This window comes from Podarcis tiliguerta (assembly GCF_965153285.1).
Source record: "Podarcis tiliguerta genome assembly, chromosome: 13".
Taxonomy (NCBI): domain Eukaryota; kingdom Metazoa; phylum Chordata; class Lepidosauria; order Squamata; family Lacertidae; genus Podarcis; species Podarcis tiliguerta.
Genome location: NC_139546.1, coordinates 53,565,505 through 53,571,569, shown reverse-complemented (window position 1 = coordinate 53,571,569; position 6,065 = coordinate 53,565,505).

The following is a 6,065-nucleotide window of genomic DNA, read 5'->3' as shown; positions in this document are numbered from 1 at the left end:
TACTCCAGGTGAGGTCTGACCAGAGCAGAATACAGTGGCACTATAACTTCCCTTGATCTAGATGCTATACTCCTATTGATGCAGCCCAGAATTGCATTGGCTTTTTTAGCTGCCGCGTCACACTGTTGGCTCATGTTAAGTTTGTGGTCAACCAAGACTCCTAGATCCTTTTCACATGTACTGCTCTCAAGCCAGGTGTCACCCATCTTGTATTTGTGCCTCTCATTTTTTTTGCCCAAGTGCAATACTTTACATTTCTCCCTGTTAAAATTCATCTTGTTTGTTTTGGCCCAGTTCTCTAATCTGTCAAGGTCGTTTTGAAGTGTGATCCTGTCTTCTGGGGTGTTAGCCACCCCTCCCAGTTTGGTGTCATCTGCAAATTTGATCAGGATGCCCTTGAGTCCATCATCCAAGTCGTTGATAAAGATGTTGAATAAGACCGGGCCCAAGACAGAACCCTGTGGCACCCCACTAGTCACTCTTCTCCAGGATGAAGAGGAACCATTGATGAGCACCCTTTGGGTCCGGTCAGTCAGCCAGTTACAAATCCATTGAGTGGTAGCAGAGTCAAGACCGCATTTTACCAGCTTCTTTACAAGAATATCATGGGGCACCTTGTCAAATGCCTTGCTGAAATCAAGGTAGACTACATCCACTGCATTCCCTTCATCTACCAGGCTTGTAATTCTGTCAAAAAATGAGATCAGGTTCGTCTGACATGACTTATTTTTCAGAAATCCATGCTGACTATTGGTGATCACAGCATTCCTTTCTAGGTGCTCACAGACTGTTCGCTTAATGATCTGCTCCAGAATCTTCCCTGGTATTGATGTCAGACTGACTGGGCGGTAATTATTTGGGTCCTCTCTTTTCCCCTTTTTGAAAATAGGGACAACATTTGCCCTCCTCCAGTCTGCTGGGACTTCGCCTGTTCTCCAGGAATTCTCAAAGATGATTGCCAGTGGTTCTGAGATCACATCTGCCAGTTCTTTTAATACTCTTGGATGCAGTTCATCTGGCCCTGGAGACTTGAATACATCTAAACTAGCCAAGTATTCTTGTACTATCTCCTTAGTTATTCTGGGCTGTGTTTTCTCTGCTGAATCATTTGCTCCAAATTCTTCAGGTCGGGCATTGTTTTCTTTATCGGAGAAGACTGAGGCAAAGAAGGCATTGAGGAGTTCAGCCCTTTCTGTGTCCCCTGTCTGCATTTCACCATCTTCTCCTCTGAGTGACCCCACTGTTTCTTTGTTCTTCCTTTTGCTACGAACATACCCATAAAAGCCTTTTTTGTTGCTTTTAACCTCTCTAGCAAGCCTGAGTTCATTTTGTGCTTTAGCTTTTCTGACTTTGTGTCTACACGTGCTGGCTATTTGTTTGAATTCCTCTTTGGTGGTTTCCCCCCTTTTCCATTTTTTGTACACATCCTTTTTTAATCTTAACTCAGTTAAAAGTTCTTTAGATAGCCACCCTGGCTTCCTTAGGCACCTTCCATGTTTCCGTCTCATTGGTATTGCCTGAAGTTGTGCTTTTACTATCTCCCTCTTAACAAACTCCCAGCCATCATGAACTCCCTTTCCTTTTAGTATTACTGTCCATGGGATCTCACCCAGCACTTCCCTAAGTTTTATGAAGTCGGCTTTCTTAAAGTCAAGAAATTGAGTCCTAGTATGCTTGGCTGCTCCTTTCCGTTGTATAGTAAACTTCAGAAGAGCATGATCACTTGCGCCTAATGATCCTTCCACTTCTACCCCATTAACCAGGTCATCGACATTGGTTAGGACCAGATCTAAAATGGCTGTTCCTCTTGTTGCTTCTCCCACTTTCTGGACAATGAAGTTGTCTGCAAGGCCAGTGAGGAATCTGTTTGACCTTATGCTCTTGGCTGAGTTTGACATCCAACAAATATCTGGGTAATTGAAGTCCCCCATTACCACTATCTCCCTTCCTTTTGCTTGCTTGGCCATCTGTTCCAGGAAGGCATCATCTATGTCCTCCGTTTGGCTTGGGGATCTATAGTAAACTCCCACAATGAGGTCACTGTTATTCTTCTCTCCCTTAATTTTGACCCAAATGCTCTCACTTTGGCTTTGAGGTTCTAAATCTTGGATCTCTTCACAGGTATACACATCCCTGACATATAACGCCACTCCTCCTCCTTTCTTGTCTGGTCTGTTTCTCTGAAATAGATTGTATCCCTCCATTTTTACATTCCAATCGTGGGACTTATCCCACCAGGTTTCAGTGATGCCTATTATGTCATATTTAGTTTGCTGTACCAAGAGCTCAAGCTCATCTTGTTTATTTCCCATGCTTTGTGCATTAGTGTACAGACATTGAAGTCCATTAGTCATTCCCCCGTGTCTCTTATTTAAGGATTTTTTCCTCCCACCACTAGGTCTGCTTGCTGTTTGCTCCATTTGGTCTATGACATTTGGATGATCATCTTCATCAATTGATAGACTCCTACCTTCAGGAGCACTGTCTCCCTCCCCCACATTAGTCAGTTTAAAGCCCTCCTGATGAGGTTTCTGAGTTTTTTGGCAAAAACATTCCTCCCAACCGTTGTGAGGTGCAGCCCATCGCTTGCCAGAAGTCCATCTTCAAGAAACTGCAGTCCGTGATCTAAGAATCCAAACCGTTCCTGTTTACACCATTTGCGAAGCCACCTGTTTACTTCCACTATTTTCCCCTCTCTCCCTGGGCCACGTCGTTCAACTGGGAGGACAGATGAGATGACGATTTGTACATTTAATTGCTTCAATTTCCTGCCCAGAGCCTCGTAGTCTCTTTTGATCTTCTGGAGGCTATTGCTTGCAGTGTCATTGGTTCCCACATGAACCAAGAGGAAGGGGTATTTGTCAGTGGGTTTTATGATTCCTGGCAGTCGTTCAGTTACATCTTGGATCTTAGCCCCGGGGAGACAGCACACTTCCCGAGACATCTTGTCAGGCCCACAGATCACTGCTTCTGTTCCCCTCAGTAGGGAATCCCTTATCACCACTACACGCCTCCTCTTAGGTTTGGTCGGGGTTCTTCTGTGAGCTGTCCGTTCCAAGGTCGCCTGCACATTCCCTGAGGACTGACTTTGCTGCTCATCTTCATATACCTGATCGACTGTAATGAGGGAGAGATCCTCAAATGGAGTCTGCTCTTCGTCTTCCATGCTAGGGGAGAGGACCTCAAAGCGATTGTGTATTTCTAAACAATCAGAGCGAACCCTGGGCCTCCTACTTCTTTGAGTCACGTTTCTCCACATATCGGGCTCCTGTGTTGGTGAACTAGCCTCCTTCCCAGGGGAGTCTCCTGTCTCCTCCTTGGTGGAGACGGTGTGCTCTGCTGCTTCCAAGAAGAGCTCCAGCTCTCTAATTCTTTGGAGTGTAGCTACACGTTCCTCCAGTTGCTGGACTTTGTCTAATGTTTAATAGGTTATTGTATTTTAGTGTTTTGTTGGAAGCTGCCCAGAGTGGCTGGGGAAACCCCGCCAGATTGGCGGGGTATAAATTATTATTATTATTATTCATTTGTAAGCAAGAAGGAACACAGTCAAGGGATGCCCCCACTCAACCTAGGAACAAATCTGGCTTTGGGCATTTGGATATTTTTATTGACATTCCCTTGGTATAACAGGCTACCTTGCCTTGTAACCATGTCTTGTTTAATCATTATGTCTATGCTATACATAGTTCCAGTCGCTACTTTCCGCACAATCACACGCCTGTGGTTTATTCCCCCCCCCCATTTTATTTCATGCCTGCTTTTGCAGATGTGGGAAGCTGATTTTGGGCACCCATCTGTCTCGGGAGACAATAGAGGAGTGCGCCTTCAGGGGTGAAGCCAAACTGTTGGAAGGTTGCAGCATTTCCTGGGGCTGTAGACACTGATACATGAGATGAGTTTTTATTGCAGCAGGGGCAGATGAAGTTGCCCAGTTACGCTGCTGCAGAGGGACCACCGCCTTTCTACTCTCTGCGCTCCCCTTAAATCGTCATTCCCACTCCCCCACCCCCAAAAATATTGCGGCTAAAATGCCTTTTTATTTAAGCTTTGCGCATATATTTATAAAAAAGCAAAGACATCACCTTGCCAGCAAAGGTCCGTATAGTTCAAGCTATGATTTTCCCAGTAGTGATGTATGGAAGTTAGAGCTGGACCATAAAGAAGGCTGATCGCCAAAGAATGGATGCTTTTGAATGGAGACTCTTGAGAATCCCATGGACTGCAAGAAGATCCAACCTCTCCATTCTGAAGGAAATCAGCCCTGAGTGCTCACTGGAAGGACAGATCCTGAAGCTGAGGCTCCAATACTTTGGCCACCTCATGAGAAGAGAAGACTCCCTGGAAAAGACCCTGATGTTGGGAAAGATGGAGGGCACAAGGAGAAGGGGACGACGGAGGACCAGATGGTGGGACAGTGTTTTCGAAGCTACCAGCATGAGTTTGACCAAACTGCTGGAGGCAGTGGAAGACAGGAGTGCCTGGTGTGCTCTGGTCCAGGGGGTCACAAAGAGGCGGACACAACTAAACGACTAAACAACACATATATATTTATATACTTGCAGGGGCAAATAAGACTTTTGGTGCACTTTTTTTTTAAATTGGTAACAGCCTCCCCATACGGCAAGCCGCCTTGAGCATTGTTTTAACTGTGAAAAGGCGCGTACAAATAAAATGATGATGCTAAAATGGTGCCCACTAGAAAAATGTGCTGCTGTGCCGAAGTGAAGAGCCCAGCCATGTTGCCTGAAACATCCCTGCGTGCAGGTCAGGATTAGGCCTCCAAGGTGGTGCTCTAGCTGTGGAGGTGGTGCTCTAGCTTGGCACGTGGTCACGCACTGGACAAGAACCATAGAATTGTTGTAACCTAAGCAAGACCACCTACCTCTCACCTCCGTTTGAGCTTCAGCAAGACTAATGCCATCTTGTTGCTGGCCGACACCATGGTCACATGCTATTCTCACAGTAATTGTGCTGAAACGCAGGCTTAAAAGGGGGCAGAGAAAGAGCAAACCACAAAGAGGTGTGTAAAGGGAAGTTTTGTGAGCATGCAAGGGCACAGAATACACAAAGGGGAAGAAAGAGGAACTGCCCAGGTTAGCTGAAGCCTGCAAACATCCGCCTTTGCGGTTAAAGCTGGTGGTAGGACTGTATCCCGGGTGGATAGCTGGTGTGTCTAAACAATACGATGACTATAAAAACAGTGTACAACAGTTTAAAACAGTGTACAGCCTTCGACTGCTTTCTTGGTTGCTTGCTGTAACCTTTCCTGCTCCTGCAAGAAATAAAACTTTGCGTTTTATTCTTGGGTGATGTTCTTCGGAGCTGCTGAGTAAAGGACTAGGCTGTGCAGGGGACCTTAAGGTAAAGGTAAAGGGACCCCTGACCATTAGGTCCAGTCGTGACTGACTCTGGGGTTGCGGCACTCATCTCGCTTTACCAGCTGAGGGAGCCGGCATATGACCAGCAGGACTAAGCCGCTTCTGGTGAACCAGAGCAGTACCTTCCCGCCAGACCGGTACCTATTTATCTACTTGCACTTTGGGGTGTGATTTCGAACTGCTAGGTTCACAGGAGCAGGGACCGAGGAACGGGAGCTCAACCCGTCACGGGGATTCAAACCGCCGACCTTCTGATCGGCAAGCCCTAGGCTCTGTGGTTTAACCCTCAGCGCCACCCGCGTCCCTGCAGGGGACCTTAGGGGAGTCAAAAGGGAACCTGGGGGTCATCTAGTCCAACCCCTGCGATGCATGAATCACATCTGGACGGGGCCCTCTTTTGGCCTGACCCAGCTGCTGTCCTCCGTTCTTGCGGGGCGGGGAGTGGGGCGGCCCCAGGAGGGCACACTCTGCCAAGACCCGCTTGCGCTAACTCCTCGGGGTGTGGTCCAGCCTGGATGCCCCAAGAGGAGAAGGGCTGCGAGGCTCAAAGGGAGCGAGGGGAGCCGAGGGGAGCGGGCGGGCCGGACGCCCCCTCTCCGGCCCTTCGTTGCGCCCCAGCGGAACCAGCCCCGAGCCCCCTCCCCGCCACCCCCTGGTCGCAACCTCCCAGCCCCGCGGCGCCTTGCC